Source organism: Pelophylax lessonae (assembly GCF_965119305.1).
Source record: "Pelophylax lessonae genome assembly, chromosome: 3".
NCBI classification, from domain to species: domain Eukaryota; kingdom Metazoa; phylum Chordata; class Amphibia; order Anura; family Ranidae; genus Pelophylax; species Pelophylax lessonae.
In genome coordinates, this window is record NC_138770.1 from 501,993,897 (window position 1) to 502,011,071 (window position 17,175).

Below are 17,175 nucleotides of genomic sequence, written 5' to 3' on the forward strand. Positions count from 1 at the left end.
TCAGATAATACACTGGCTGCAGGGCACGCGCCATGTGCCCAATTTGGAGACCCAGAAGTTGAAGGGGGCAGACCCGTCATTCACTACATGTAGGCGTGTGCACACATACTGCTCCACCATGTTGCTGAAATGCTGCCTCCTGCTAAGACGTTCCATATGAGCTGCTGGTGCTGCTGTTTGTTGTGGCGTGCTGACAAAGCTTTTCCACATTTCGGCCATGCTAACCCTGCCTTCTGAGGTGCTGGCGGTGCCCTGGTTGCGTTGGCGACCTCTTCCTCCTCCTCCTCCTCCTCTGCCTTGGCCTTGTGCTTCCACTGTGGCCCCGCTGTCAGGTGGGAATGCAAGCAGCATCGCGTCTACCAGCGTGCGCTTGTACTCGCGCATCTTGCGATCGCGCTCCAGTGAGGGAATTAAGGACGGTACGTTGTCCTTGTAACGGGAATCCAGCAGCGTGGCCACCTAGTAATCAGCACAAGTTAGAATGTGGGCAACTCGGCGGTCGTTGTGGAGACACTACAGCATGTAATCGCTCATGTGTGCCAGGCTGCCCAGAGGCAATGAAAGGCTGTCCTCTGTGGGAGGTGTATCGTCTGTGTCCTCTGTATCCCCCCAGCCACGCACCAGTGATGGCCATGAGCTGGCCTGGGTGCCACCCTGCTGTGAACATGGTTCCATCTCCTCCTCCATCTCCTCCTCCTCATCCTCCTCATCCTCCTCATCCTCCAGAACTGTGCCCCTGCTGGACAATTGTGTCCCTGGCGTTTGTGGGTGCAGGAACCCACCCTCGGAGCCCCTTGCGAATGACTGCCCTGAAAGCCTTGGAAATGTTACCTCTTCATCCTCCTCCTCCTCCTCCTCATCCTGTGCCACATCCTCTTCCATCATCGCCCAAATCGTTTTTTGAAGGAGGCAAAGAAGTGGGATAGTTAAGCTGACAACGGCGTCATCAGCACTGGCCATGTTGGTGGAGTACTCAAAACAGCGCAACAAGGCACACAGGTCTCGCATGGAGGCCCAGTTATTGGTGGTGAAGTGGTGCTGTTCCGCAGAGCGACTCACGCATGCGTGCTGCAGCTGGAACTCCACTATGGCCTGCTGCTGCTCGCACAGTCTTTCCAGCATGTGCAAGGTGGAGTTCCACCTTGTGGGCACGTCACATATGAGGCGGTGAGCTGGATGGCCGAAGTTACGCTGCAGCGCTGACAGGCGAGCAGCAGCTGGGTGAGAACGCCGAAAGTGCGCACAGACGGCCCGCACTTTCTGCAGCAGCTCTGACATATCGGGGTAATTTTTAAGGAAACTCTGCACTACCAAATTCAGCACATGCGCCAGGCAAGGGATGTGCGTCAAACCGGCTAGGCCCAGAGCTGCTATGAGATTTTGCCCTTTATTGCACACCACCAGGCCGGGCTTGAGGCTCGCTGGCAGCAACCACTCATTTGTCTGCTGTTCCATGCTCCTCCACAACTCCTACGCGGTGTGTGGTTTTTCCCCCAAACAGGCAAGTTTTAAAACTGCCTGCTGTCGTTTACCCCTGGCCGTGCTGAAGTTGGTGGTGAAGGTGTTACGCTGACCAGATGAGGAGGCGGTAGAGGATGAGGAAGCGGAGTAGGAGGAGTTAGGAACAGGAGGCAAACTGAAGCGCCCTGCAATCCTCGGTGGTGGAAGGACATGCGCCAAATTGCTATCCGCCACAGGCCCATCCGCCACTGCATTTACCCAGTGTGCCGTTAGGGAGATATAACGCCCCTGACCGTGCTTACTGGTCCATGTATCGGTAGTTAGGTGGACCTTGGCACAGATGGCATTGCGCAGTGCACACCTGATTTTTTCCCCCACTTGGTTGTGCAGGGAAGGGATGGCTTGCCTGGAAAAGTAGTGGCGGCTGGGCACGACGTACTGTGGGACAGCCACCGACATAAAATGTATAGTGTGGCGATTGGTATTGGCGCTACCTTACAGTATAAAAACGTGACTACCCCAAAGTGTAGGTGAAGATATATAAGGGTGTCAACAGAAAATGCTTATTTGTGAGGAAATTAAATGAGATAAACAATACGTGTGTGTTTATTAAATTTCAAATAAAAAACAAATATAGTGATACATGTGCAATATGCATATCGAGTACGGTGGAAAAAAATATAATGGGGGGGGGGAGGGGGGTGTTCCCACAACCACAAGTGTTATATCAGGTATATACTTTTTCCTGATATATTTGTGCCACACAAGTATTGAAAAATAAACAGGTGCTGCTGTGCAGAGTTCGAAAATGACCACAACCACAAGTGTTATATCAGGACTTCCCTGATATATGTGCCACACATGTGCTAAAAAAACAAAAACTGCTGTGCAGAGTCCAAAGAGTCCACTAGGTGGCGTCTGCAATACGACCTGTGTAGCTGTATGGGGGGTCTCTTCTCCGTATTTGGGGGAGCACTTGCGAGCCGGTGGTCTGGTGCCCTAAATGCTCATAACGAAAGAAGGCCCCAAAGTGAATAGATAATCCATACAATAGCGGCAAAAAAGCGCAGTACACTCACTGTTAAGATGATCTGGATCAGAGTAGACAAAAAACAGTCCGCGCCGGGATGCTTCCGCGTTCCACGGCCGACAACCGGAAGTGACGTTGCACGTTCTAGACTCCGCCCTACGCGTTTCGTCAGAGGGACGTCAACTGGAGCGGCCCCTCCAGTTGACGTCCCTCTGACGAAACGCGTAGGGCGGAGTCTAGAACGTGCAACGTCACTTCCGGTTGTCGGCCGTGGAACGCGGAAGCATCCCGGCGCGGACTGTTTTTTGTCTACTCTGATCCAGATCATCTTAACAGTGAGTGTACTGCGCTTTTTTGCCGCTATTGTATGGATTATCTATTCACTTTGGGGCCTTCTTTCGTTATGAGCATTTAGGGCACCAGACCACCGGCTCGCAAGTGCTCCCCCAAATACGGAGAAGAGACCCCCCATACAGCTACACAGGTCGTATTGCAGACGCCACCTAGTGGACTCTTTGGACTCTGCACAGCAGTTTTTGTTTTTTTAGCACATGTGTGGCACATATATCAGGGAAGTCCTGATATAACACTTGTGGTTGTGGTCATTTTCGAACTCTGCACAGCAGCACCTGTTTATTTTTCAATACTTGTGTGGCACAAATATATCAGGAAAAAGTATATACCTGATATAACACTTGTGGTTGTGGGAACACCCCCCTCCCCCCCCCCCCCATTATATTTTTTTCCACCGTACTCGATATGCATATTGCACATGTATCACTATATTTGTTTTTTATTTGAAATTTAATAAACACACACGTATTGTTTATCTCATTTAATTTCCTCACAAATAAGCATTTTCTGTTGACACCCTTATATATCTTCACCTACACTTTGGGGTAGTCACGTTTTTATACTGTAAGGTAGCGCCAATACCAATCGCCACACTATACATTTCACTTTCACCCTTGCACTTAAGGGTTGATTGGTGGCAGCTCACACCTTCTATTTATTTATCTATCTGTCCCCTCATATATCTTTAATCCATAGCGCTGGTCATCCTCCCTTTACCAGCCACCGACATAAGGCTTTTAAAACTGTGCGTCTCCACCAGACGGAATGACAGCATTTCAAAGGCCAAGAATTTTGAAATGCTGGCATTCAGGGCCAGGGATCGCCGGTGGGTAGGGGGGTACTTCCTCTTCCTCTGAAGTGTTTGGGAGATGGAAAGCTGAACGCTTCCACGGGACATTGTGGAGATGGTTGGTGACCCAGGTGGTGGTGTTGCTGACAGATCGTCTGTTTGCGGGGTGGCAGATGCCGGTATCACTACAGATGTGGATGAAGAGGCCGAGACTGTAGCAGAAGAGGAAGCAGGAGGAGCCAGAGACCTTTCTTGGTTTTGAAGGTGTCTACTCCACTGCAGCTCGTGCTTTGCACTTAGATGCCTGATCATGCAGGTTGTGCTCAGGTTGAGAAGGTTAATGCCTCGCCTCAGGCTCTGATTGCACAGGGTGCAAACCACTCGTGTCCTGTCATCAGCACATTTTCAGAAGAACTTCCACGCTAGAGAACTCCCTTGAGCTGGCTTTGGTGCGCTCGTTCCCTTGCTGCGTTGGGCAGTAGCAGGCGTAGTGTCTAGGGATGGCCGCTCCGCTTCTGCACCCTGCTCCCTATTCTGCTGTGCTGGTGGCTCTGTGCGACCACCGCCTCTTCCTCCAAACTACTCAGGTCACCTGCATGACCTTCATTCCATGTGGGGTCGAGGACCTCATTGTCCTCCACATCATCTTCCACCCAGTCTTCACCCCTGCCCTCCTTGTCGGTCTTCACAATTCTGAATGCCGCAGCAGTTGGCACCTGCGTTTCATCATCATCGGAGACGTGCTGCGATGGTCCTTCCATGTACTCATCTTGAGAAATAAGTGGTTGGGCATCGCTGCACTCAATCTCTTCCACTTCTGGGGCAGGGCTAGGTGGATGGCCCTGGGAAACCATGCTGACAGAGTCATCAAAAAGAAGAAGAGACTGCTGCATGACTTGGGGCTCAGACTGCTTGCCTGATTTGCAAGGGGGTGAGGTGAAAGACGGTTGGACATTGGCTGCAGGTGCCAACTCTGACCTTTCTGCAGTAGACTGGGTGGGAGACAATGTGAAGGAACTGGAGGCACTGTCAGCAACCCAATCTACTATCGCCTGTACTTCTTCTGGCCTCATCACTTCTAGAGGCGCATGATGCCCTACCAAATACTGCTGCAGGTTGTGTCGCTTACTCACACTTGAGGAAGGTGTTTCACTTGTGCGTGTAGCTGGCACAGATCGACCACGTCCTCTCCTTGCAACAGGAGCTCTACCAGCAGCACCACGACCCAGGCCACGGCCCCTATTTGACGGTCTCCTCATATTTCTGTAATTTATGATCTTGCCCTAGAAAGGTGTTTATTGAATAGTGGAACAAAACAACAACAGTATCGCACGGGTGTATCTCACAGTCAAATATGCAAACTATGCCGCAATTTAATTTTTTTTACCCCAAAAGGGTGTATATTGAAAAGCGGAATAGAAAAAAGGATAAAAAACGGTGTATCTCACACGTACAAACACAGACTAGGCCCCGATTAAGATTTTTTGTACCATAAAGGGAGGATGAGGAAGAGGAGTAGGAGGAGTTCGGAACAGGAGGCAAACTGAAGCGCCCTGCAATCCTTGGCGGTGGAAGGAGATGCGCCAAACAAATTTAAAAGGTGTATCTCACATGTACCGATACAGACTATGCCGTAATTTAATTTTTTACACTCAGACAGGGTGTATGTTGAATAGCGGAATAGGAAATATTTTACAAAACGGTGGTGTATCTCACACGTACAAACCCAGACTAGGCCCTGATTACTATTTTTTGTACCCCCAAAGGCAGGATGAGGAGTAGGAGGAGTTCGGAACAGGCAGGAGGCACACTGAAGCACCCTGCAATCCTCGGCGGTATGAGATGCGCCCCAAAAATTGGAAAGGTGTATCTCACACGTACCGATGCAGACTATCCCGCAATTTAATTGTTTTTACCCCAAAGGTGTAGATTGAATAGCGGAATAGAAAATATGATATCAAAAGGTGTATGTATCTCACACGTACTGACACAGACTATCCCGCAATATAATTATTTTTACCCCAAAGGTGTAGATTAAATAGCGGAATAGAAAATATGATATCAAAAGGTGTATGTATCTCACACATACCGACACAGACTATCCCGCAATTTAATTGTTTTTACCCCAAAGGTGTAGATTAAATAGCGGAATAGAAATTATGATATCAAAAGGTGTATGCATCTCACACGTACAGAACCAGACTAGGCCCCGATTACTATTTTTTGTACCCCCAAAGGCAGGATGAGGAGTAGGAGGAGTTCGGAACAGGCAGGAGGCACAATGAAGCACCGTACAATCCTCGGCAGTATGAGATGCGCTCCAAAAATTGGAAAGGTGTATCTCACACGTACCGACACAGACTATCCCGCAATTTAATTGTTTTTACCCCAAGGGTGTAGATTAAATAGCGGAATAGAAAATATGATATCAAAAGGTGTATGTATCTCACACGTAGAGACCCAGACTAGGCCCAAATTACTATTTTTTGTACCCCCAAAGGCAGGATGAGGAGTAGGAGGAGTTCGAAACAGGCAGGAGGCACACTGAAGCACCCTCAATTCTTCGGCAGTATGAGATGCGCCCCAAAAAATGAAAAGGTGTATCTCACACGTACCGATACAGACTATCCCGCAATTTAATTGTTTTTACCCAAAGGTGTAGATTGAATAGTGGAATAGAAAATATGATATCAAAAGGTGTATGTATCTCACACGTACAGAACCAGACTAGGCCCCGATTACTATTTTTTGTACCCCCAAAGGCAGGATGAGGAGTAGGAGGAGTTCGGAACAGGCAGGAGGCACACTGAAGCACCCTCAAATCCTCGGCAGTATGAGATGCGCCCCAAAAATTGGAAAGGTGTATCTCACACATACCGATACAGACTATCCCGCAATTTAATTGTTTTTTCCCAAAGGTGTAGATTGAATAGCGGAATAGAAAATATGATATCAAAAGGTGTATGTATCTCACACGTAGAGACCCAGACTAGGCCAAAATTACTATTTTTTTTGTACCCCCAAAGGCAGGATGAGGAGTAGGAGAAGTTCGGAACAGGCAGGAGGCACACTGAAGCACCCTCAAATCCTCGGCAGTATGAGATGCGCCCCAAAAATTGGAAAGGTGCATCTCACACGTACCGATACAGACTATACTGCAATTTAATTGTTTTTACCCAAAGGTGTAGATTGAATAGCGGAATAGAAAATATGATATCAAAAGGTGTATGTATCTCACACGTAGAGACCCAGACTAGGCCCAAATTACTATTTTTTGTACCCCCAAAGGCAGGATGAGGAGTAGGAAGAGTTCGGAACAGGCAGGAGGCACACTGAAGCACCCTCAAATCCTCGGCAGTATGAGATGCGCCCCAAAAATTGAAAAGGTGTATCTCACACGTACCGATACAGACTATCCCGCAATTTAATTGTTTTTACCCCAAGGGTGTAGATTGAATAGCGGAATAGAAAATATGAAATAAAATTGGTGATTTATCAACAGCACATGTGAACAGCAGTGTCAGTCAACTCTGCTGCAGGCTATTTTGACTGTATGACTGTAAATGATTTCATTAGCGCAAGCATATATTTCTGCTACTATCACACCTATATATGTCTAGGTGTGTATATAAATATATGTATGTGTGTATATACACCACTATACACAAGTTCTGATGTTTTGCCTGCCTCAAAAGAACCCCAAAAAATGCCCAAAAAAACGCTAGGGTCAAAAAAAAAATGCCCAGGTGTGTTTTTGCTGGCATTTTTTGGGGGTTTTTGGAGGCAGGCAAAACATCAGAACTTGTGCACAGTACCACTATACACAAGTTCAGATGTTTTTCCTGACTGCAAAGAACCCAAAAAAATGCCTGCTATTAAACCGGCAAGGTGTTACAGCAGCGAAGCCAACCTCCTGTGCTGAAAGTTTTCTAATACAAACAATCTTTTTTTTATGGTTCTGGACATGCTACAGAGCTGAAACTTCACATGTACACCTTTTTAGACCCCCCAGATACTAAATCCAAATCAAAATCAAAAAATCTCTCTTTTTTTTTTTTTTTTTTTCAATAATTGGCTTTTTTATCAAAAATGACAATTTTTAAGAACTTTTTTTTTGTGTGATTAATAGTTAATGGGGCATGACCCAGAACCCTAGGCACTTTTTAGGGGCATTTATTGGGTTTCAGGGCTTAAAAATGGTGTTTTTTGATTACCGAAGTTCGGGTCCCATTGATTTCAATGGGGTTCTGAAATCCGGGCCAAACTTTCGGGAAGTTCGGATGTTCTGGCCGAACCGAACTTTTCAAAAGTTCGATCATCCTTAGTTCACACCACCCCACACACAGCAAAATCGATGTGGACCACTGACCCTGCCTATCTCCAGACTCTCCCTAAAAGGATCGATAAGATCGGTCACTGCCGGCACTGCAAAACGCCCCCCTCACACAGCAAAATCGATTGTAGAACACTGACCCTGCCTATCTCCAGCCTCTCCCTAAAATGCCGTAATATCTCGCCCTGCCTGCAGCACTCCGACCTGTCCCTCAATTCTTTTCGGACACAATATGATTTTTGCCTGTCTGTCCCTAATCGTCAGCCAGCACATATGATGTGTGCTCTGTCCCTGTACTACAGCAGAATGACGCAGCGGCGCTCGGTCTCGAACTTATAAAGACTTGGTCACATGCTTCAGATGGCCAATCACAGCTACTAATACATTTGTAGGCATGGCTGGGATGGCTTAAGGCACACCAGTTAAACGCTTGTTGATTGGCTGTTTAAAGCCCGCCATTAAAAGCGCGCCAATACATACAAACCCGGAAATAAAATGACCGAACACGGATTTTTACCCGAACATACAGTAAAGTTTTCGGGTCCATGTTCGGGTAACAAAAATCCAATTATTCTGTACAAACACGAAAAGTGGCCTGGTATGGTTCAGGAGGATGGGTAATGTGCCTTCTGTTCCCTCTTTTGTGCCTTCTGTTCCCTCTTTCCTGGCTAGCCAGCTTGTATGCTTGGTTAAGAGTCTACTGTGGCATTTGCGGGACACCATGTTTTCTGTGGGTTTCTATTTAGTAATATGCATCTAAAGAAGAGCGAGCCTTTTTTTCCCAAAACACGCTGGCTTGATATTCCTGTCGCTATTATCAATAAATGCTTCTTAATTTACCATCAAACTTGCATTATTTTGGACATCCGGCATGCCTTCTTTCTTATTTTTCCAAGTCTACATGCATGTGGAAACGTCCTTAAGGCAGTACAAGAAAGCCAGGAGCCCAAGCCCTGAGAGGTTTCCCCGCCAGTATCCTCCATTGGGCACAACCTACTGGAGGAACATCTCCTTACTCTCCCACACAATCACCTACCCATGACCAGTGACTGATCCAGTCAGTCCAGCGCAGTCGTCAACACAAACAAGATTCTATAGGGCAGGAATTTTATTTGGAATGTCTAATGCCCCATACACACGTGCAGATTATCTGCAGACTTTTGTCTGCAGACTTACCAAAACCATATAATATGAGGTCAAACCTAAACACTTTCAATTTGTATGCAATCCGGCAGGCCCTTGCACTACATAGAAAAGGTAAGTCTGCAGACAAAAGTCTGCAGATAATCTGCACGTGTGTACGGGGCATTAGAGAGACTTAAAACAGCAGCTTAACAGATGGGCTTTTTAAAGTAGTTGTAAACCCCCCTGTACTGTTTGTTCCTATAGGTAAGCCTATAATAAGGCTTACCTGTAGGTACTATAAATATCTCCTAAACTTGCACCATTTAGGAGATTTTTTTATTGCATGCAGCCCATGACGTCATTAATGCCTGTGCTCTAAAAGAAACGGGCGCCTGTGTCATTACTTCAGAGTCCTGTGCCATAACCGGCGGCTCCCACGCACATCAAATACCTCAGGGACTAGCAGGGACTTACTTCTCAGTCACATAATTAGCTCTAGTTGTCTCCAAGAGAGAGCAGCTCAGGCTTCTTCTGACTGTCTCAACAGACCTTCTTTGATTATATTTGCATCCCGCTCGACCTATAGACTGTTGTTTCTCAACTCCGGTCCTCAGGGCACACTAACATGCCAGGTTTGCAAGAAAACTGAAATACATCACAGGTGATTTAATTTGCTGCTCACATAACTGAGCAATACTTAAAATCTGGCCTGTTAGTGTGCCTTGAGGACCGGAGTTGAGAAACACTGCTATAGACAAATGAAGGCCGAGCAGGGGCTTTCTGGTTCTGCATGGACATCATATGACGTCTTCCCAGTCGTGTGCCTTGCACACACCTTTGGGGCTACACTAAGGTATGATCTGTCAACCGCTGTGTCCTCATAACACAGCAGATAGCAGATTATTGTACCAGGCAGGCCCCAGTACTATGTGACCAATCACAGCGATCACATGACAGTTGTACACAATGAATGGCTTTTAATAATAGTCATTCATTGTGTACTGTTGTGATGATCTCTGTAATTGGTCACAGTGATCACATGGTACAGACAGGCTCAAACCCAGTGCATCTGTACCATGTGATAGCTGTGGCCAATCACAGCTTTCACAATAGAACCCAATGAACAAATGTATGCCATTCATAAAAAGGATTGCTTATAACAATCATCACTGTTAAACGCAATATTAGTGTACAGAAAAAATAATCCTAAACCTTTGGGGGAATCAAAAATGGAGAAAGATCTGGGAGTCTTGGTAGAGGATAGACTAGGCAATAGCATACAATGTCAAGCGGCAGCTGCCAAAGCCGGCAGAATATTAGCATGCATAAAAAAAGGGATGTATTCCAGAGATAAAACTATAATCCTTCCACTTTATAAAACTCTGGTCCGACCGCATCTGGAGTGTTCTGTCCAGTTCTGGTCGCCAGTCCCCAGGAGGGATGTGTTGGAGCTGGAGAGAATCCAGAGAAGGGCAACTAAACTAATTAGGGGATTAGAGGACCTTAATTATGAAGAGCGGCTGCAATCTCTTGATTTATTCTCCCTGGAGAAGAGACGCCTGAGAGGGGACATGATAGCAATTTATAAATATCTCAATGGTGATCTCAGCATAGAAAAAAAGCTATTCAGTCGAAAGGATTGCATGAGGACTCGGGGGCATACAACGTGATTGGAGGAGAAGCGTTTTAACCTCAGGCAATGTGGGGGGTTCTTTACTGTTAGGGCTACAAGATTGTGGAATTCTCTACCACAAGAGGTGGTTTCTGTGGGAAGTATGGTGGCTTTCAAAAGACTCTTAGACGTACATCTTAAGGAGAAAAACATTCAGGGGTATGAGAGATGATTACGGCCACACACACCTACACAGGTTGCACTGGATGGACTATGGTCTTTATTCAACCTCACCTACTATGTAATTATGTAACTATGTAACTAAACACTTCCCCAGAGTATTAAATTGTCATTATGGTAACACTGTATTGCTCTGGCCACAGTAAAAATGTAAATGTGAAACAAAAATCTTAAACAAAGTAAAATAAATATATAAAAAAGTAAAAAAGGGGAAACAATTGTAAAAAAATTATTTACATTTTTTATCCAGTTGGGGCCTACCGCACGTAAATATGCAGCCTTTCGGCTGGTGGGTCCTGGCACCAAGCAGCCACATATTTGTGTAAATTGGTGGGATACGGCCGTGCCGAGAGAGCATGCCCTGTGCACTCCCGGGACAGATATCGTCAGGTAACAGCTCACGATCGCTGCTTGCGATCTGGAGTTTTGTGATCATGTGACTCTGGTAATTGTATGTAAAATATACATTGTAGAAGAAAAACAAAAACACATTTTTTTTAAATTTTGTAAAAAATTACAACTTCAAAAAACTTACTATGCCTCTTACTAAATACTTCACACCTGTCTACTTTCCAAAAAAGGGTCATTTGGGGGGTATTTTTACTGTCCTAGCATTTTAAGACCTCGTTAAATCGATTTTCAAATATAAACTGTATTCCAAAGTTTGTAGATGCTATAACTTTCCTACAGACTAAATAATATACACTGATTTTGATTATTTTTATGAAATAAATGTAGCAGAATACATTTGACTTAAATGTATAAAAAAAAAAGTGTATTTTTATAAATTATTTTAACTGAAGCAAAGAAAAACATGTTTTAACATGATTTAAAAGCTCAGCCTTTTTTGTTTATTTGGCAAAAAAAAAAAAAAATATATATATATATATATATATATATATATATATATATATATATATAACATTTTTGCAAATATTTTATTATATCTTTTCATGTGACAACACTGAAGAAATTACACTTTGCTACAATGTAAAGTAGTCAGTATACAGCTTGTATAACAGTGTCAATTTGCTGTCCCCTCAAAATAACTCAACACTCAGCCTTTAATGTCTAAACCGCTGGCAACAAAAGTGAATACACCCCTAAGTGAAAAAGTCCAAAGAGGGCCCAATTAGCCATTTTTCCTTCCTGGTGTCATGTGACTCGTTAGTTTTACAAGGTCTCAGGTGTGAATGGGGAGCAGGTGTGTTAAATTTGGTGTTATCGCTCTCACTCTCTCATACTGGTCACTGGAAGTTCAACATGGCACCTTATGGCAAAGAACTCTCTGAGAATCTGAAAAATAGAATTGTTGCTCTACATAAAAATGGCCTAGGCTATAAGAAGATTGCCAAGACTCTGAAACTGAGCTGCAGCATGGTGGCCAAGCCATCACAGCCATGCCTACTAATGACATTGCTGTGAATGTCCAGTGCAGCATATGACCCAGCCTCTATATAAGCTGGAGTCACGTAGCACCGGACGTCACTCTGCTCTAACTACTGTAGGGTCAGGTTCCTGCTGCTGCTGATATATGGGAGAGATAGGAGATTGTTGTAGGGGAAGGCTGGAGATTGCTTTCAGTGAAAGAATAGGAGAAACTTCTTTAATCAGACAGCGATCTACATCGATTTTATTGTGTGGGGGTGCAGTGCACGATCTTTTTGCCCTGACCTGAGCCCAGTGAGGAGGAGGGAGAAAAAAAAAAACCTTTTTTCAGTCTGTTAGGTGGGCGGTGTGCGGCGTGTAGCAGCCATGTAATGCAAGCTTAGTGCATATGTGCCTGCTTAATCTGGATTAAAAAAAAAAATGTTTTCCTTCAGATTTTACAGTGACATACAGTGTTTAGACACTGCTGTTCTAATCTGCTATTCAAAAATCAACAATTTAAGGGAAAAATAAAAAATGTTCATTCATACGTTACTGTGAGATACAATAAACACCCATTTAGGGAAAAAAAAATTTAATTGCAGCTTAGTCTGCATATTTTGCTGTGAGATACCCCCATTGGATACTGTTGTTCTATTCCACTTTTCAATAAAAACCCATTTAGGGAAAGAAAAAAAATTGCTTCCTAGTCTGAATATTTTACTGTGAGATACACCCGCTGGATACTGTTGTTTTATTCTGCTTTTCAATAAAAACCCATTTAGGGAAAAAACTAAATTGCGTCCTAGTCTGCATATTTTACTGTGAGATACACCCGTTGGATACTGTTGTTCTATTCCGCTTTTCAATAAAAACCCATTTAGGGAAAAAATAAAAATTGCGGCCTAGTCTGCATATTTTACTGTGAGATACACCCGTTGGATACTGTTGTTCTATTCTGCTTTTCAATAAAAACCCATTTAGGGGGGAAAAAATGCGGCCTAGTCTGCATATTTTACTGTGAGATACACCCGTTGGATACTGTTGTTCTATTCCGCTTTTCAATAAAAACCCATTTAGGGAAAAAACTGAATTGCGGCCTAGTCTGCATATTTTACTGTGAGATACACCCGTTGGATACTGTTGTTCTATTCTGCTTTTCAATAAAAACCCATTTAGGGAAAAAACTAAATTGCGGCCTAGTCTGCATATTTTACTGGGAGATACACCCGTTGGATACTGTTGTTCTATTCTGCTTTTCAATAAAAATCCATTTAGGGGGGAAAAAAAGCGGCCTAGTCTGCATATTTTACTGTGAGATACACCCGTTGGATACTGTTGTTCTATTCCGCTTTTCAATAAAAACCCATTTAGGGAAAAAAAATAATTGCAGGCCTAGTCTGCATATTTTACTGTGAGATACACCCGTTGGATGCGGTTCTATTCTGCTTTTCAATAAAAACCCATTTAGGGAAAAAATATTAAATTGCGACCTAATCTGTATCTGTACATGTGAGATACAAACTTTGGATACTGTTGTTCTATTCTGCTATTCAATAAACACCCATTTAGGGGAAAGAAAGATATTAAATTGCGGTTTAGTCTGTATCTGTACGCATGAGATACACCCTTTTAGAGACTGTTGTTCTATTCTGCTATTCAATAAACACCCATTTAGGGTAAAGAAAGATATTAAATTGCGGCCTAGTCTGTATATGTACGTGTGAGATACACCCTTTTAGATACTGTTGTTCTATTCTGCTATTAAATAAACACCCATTTAGGGGAAAATTAATAATTTTGCAGTGTTTGCAGATTATGTTACTGTGAGATACACCCTTTAAATTTGTTTGGTGCATCTCCTTCCACCACCGAGGATTGCAGGGCGCTTCAGTTTAACTCCTGTTGCTAACTCCTCCTACTCCGCTTCCTCATCCTCATCCACTACCGCCTCCAAATCCAGAAAGTGATAATTTCCAAGGCTTTCAGGGCAGTCATTCACAAGTGGCTCCAAGGGTGGGTGCCTGAACCCACAAATGCCAGGTACACAATTGTCCTGCAAGCGCACAGTTCTGGAGGATGACAAGGTGGAGGAGGAGGAACCATGTTCACAGCAGGGTGGCACCCAGATAACTAATAACAACAGATACTGCACTTGATCTTAGCCAAAAGGTTGAGAAGTGATGCTGGTAGCATTCCCACCTGACAGCGGGGGCACGGTGGAAGCACAAGGCGAAGGCAGAGGAGGAGGTCACCAACGCAGCCAGGGCACCACCAGCACCTCAGAAGGCAAGGTTAGCATGTATGAAATGTTGAAAAGCTTTGTTGGCACACCACAACAACCAGGACCACCAACTGTTTTTTTTTTTAAGCCCGTGGTGTGTGAACACACTCAGACTATCACCTGGTGGGTGCATAAAAAAGTGCACACCAAAAAAGTGAAACACAAAAAGCGCACAGGGTGTACACATAGTCCCTGACCCTGATCCCCGGGGCGCAAGGCTCCTGACAGGGACTGGGGTACTTACACTGGCTAACCTCGCCGAAACCAGGCAGCCCCGTTCTCTAGGAGGTCTGCTGAAACAGACCACCCCAAGTACTAGGTGGGGCTCTCCCAAAGAGAGACCCCATGAGAGAGGGCGAACCAAGCCAGAAGGCCATATCCACCCCCTCTCAAGACTTTCAGGGAAAGGCCCAAGGACCTACACCCTACTAATCACGTTGTGCAAAATAAAGTGTACCGCCACAATAAAAAACACAAAATGTGAGACACACAACACATAGAAGTGGGGAAAGGGATAGAGAAGAAAAAGTGCAAGGTTAGTGCCACGTTGCAATACTATGGCAGGCCCTTTGGCCGGGAATAAAAAATTCCTCTCGTCCTGACTCCTGACCAAAAGGTCCGGCCCTAGAGGCAGGTGTGAAAAACGTGTGTAGGAAGTGCAGTGTCCTTGGTGCCATACTTATAGTGTTGCCATCCACTGTGAATTATGGCACCCTGGACTGCCACTCCAGGGGCACATACACCAAAGGCTTTTCTGAATCCCGGTCCCTGGCAAGACAAGTGCATCCCTGTCCCTACCAGAAGGCCTCAGAACTTAGACAGCTTTGGGAGACCCCGGCCCATAACCAGGGACACATACCTTTTCCAAGGCCAGACTGAACCCAGAAGGGGGAAAAAACCATATACCATATACAATATAAAGTTCCTTACGTACTATACATGTACTGAATGATGGGTCTGCCCCCTTTAACTTCTGGGTCTCCAAATTGGGCCCATGGCCTGAGCTTGCCCTTTATGCCTTGGAGGTGCTGGCCTGCCCTGCAGCCAGTGTATTACCTGAACGTGTATTTAGCATGATAAACAAGCAAAAATTGGGGGAGCAAACCCTGAACATGTGTATCTAAAGCCAGTGCAGCTATGGACCAAGCAACATGTATATTAAAAAAGAATAGCGCACACATGCAAAAGAAATGACTATCAAATATGGAGACAATCCATAAATGAAAATGGGGATTTAGTCCCACCATATGGCCATATCGTGCTCAAGCCCACCACTGCGTCAAAGTACCCCATTATCAGTGGGTCCTACACTATCCATAAAAAAGGGGTGAATCCAGCCTCTCTAACCCTTGGAGACAACACTCCTTGCTGGGAAAGATGTGCTAATGCACTACAAGGGACTCCTCCTATATCTACTAGATAGTGGACACTGATAGAGTACAGGTGTGTGTGTGGGGGATGGGATGCTCAACCTCAGAAGTCTGGTCAGACCGAATACATAATAAACAAGCAAAAAATTGGGGGAGCAAACCCTGTATTTAGCATGGCTGGGGCGTTATCACAGACAAGCGCAGCTGCCTGTCAAGAGCCAATGTGGACAAGCTCACGTTCATTAAAATGAACCAGGCATGGATCCCACAGGACTTGTGCAGAATAGACATGTATACCAGCCATTGTTGTATTTTTGATCTTTTTCACTCTTTTTGGGTGTACCCTAATTTAAAAAGAAATTTAAGATTAAAAACAAAAACCAGTGTTGGCTACCTCATCCTCCTCCGTCGCCGCTTCCACCTACACCGCCACCTCAACCTCCTACTCCATATGGGCCTCGTCCTCCTAGATCAAGATGATTATTTTTTATTTTTATGTTTTTTATGTTATTTTAAGTTATTTCCCTATCCACATTTGTTTGCAGAGCACTTGCCATGCTATTAAGAAGATTTTGCTGCCAAACAATCAGTTCAGCCAAGCACTCATTCCGAAGGGGAAGACCGGTGTGCTACTCTCCTCAGACGGGGAACTCCAACTGGGATACATATAGGAAAGGGAAGGAGGCTCAACACCTAGTGCATTACCCGTGGTCACCGTATAAAATATTTTATTAAAATGCCAAATGCATACTCACAGACAGGAAGAATGTAAAATCGCATTAAAAGATTCCACCACACATGGAATTGAACACGCTAACTCGTTTCGGGAGTCAAGTCGAGCTCTGATGAAGGGAGCTTGACTCCTGAAATGCGTTAGCGGTCTCTTTACAGGACGTGTTCCATTCCATGTGTGGTGGAATCTTTTAATGCGATTTTACATTCTTCCTGTCTGTGAGTATGCATTTGGCATTTTAATAAAATATTTTATACGGTGACCACGGGTAATGCACTAGGTGCTGCGCCTCCTTCTCTTTCCTATAAGATTTTGCTGCCATTTGCAGCCCTCTAGCCCTTTCCATTTTTTTTTAGAGCCATATTAGTGCTCAAAAGTTCGGGTCACCATTGACTTCAATGGGGTTCGGGATCGGGGTAAAGTTCGGAATAAGTTCAGGTCACGAACCCAGTCTTTTTTTTCAAGTTCGGCCGAA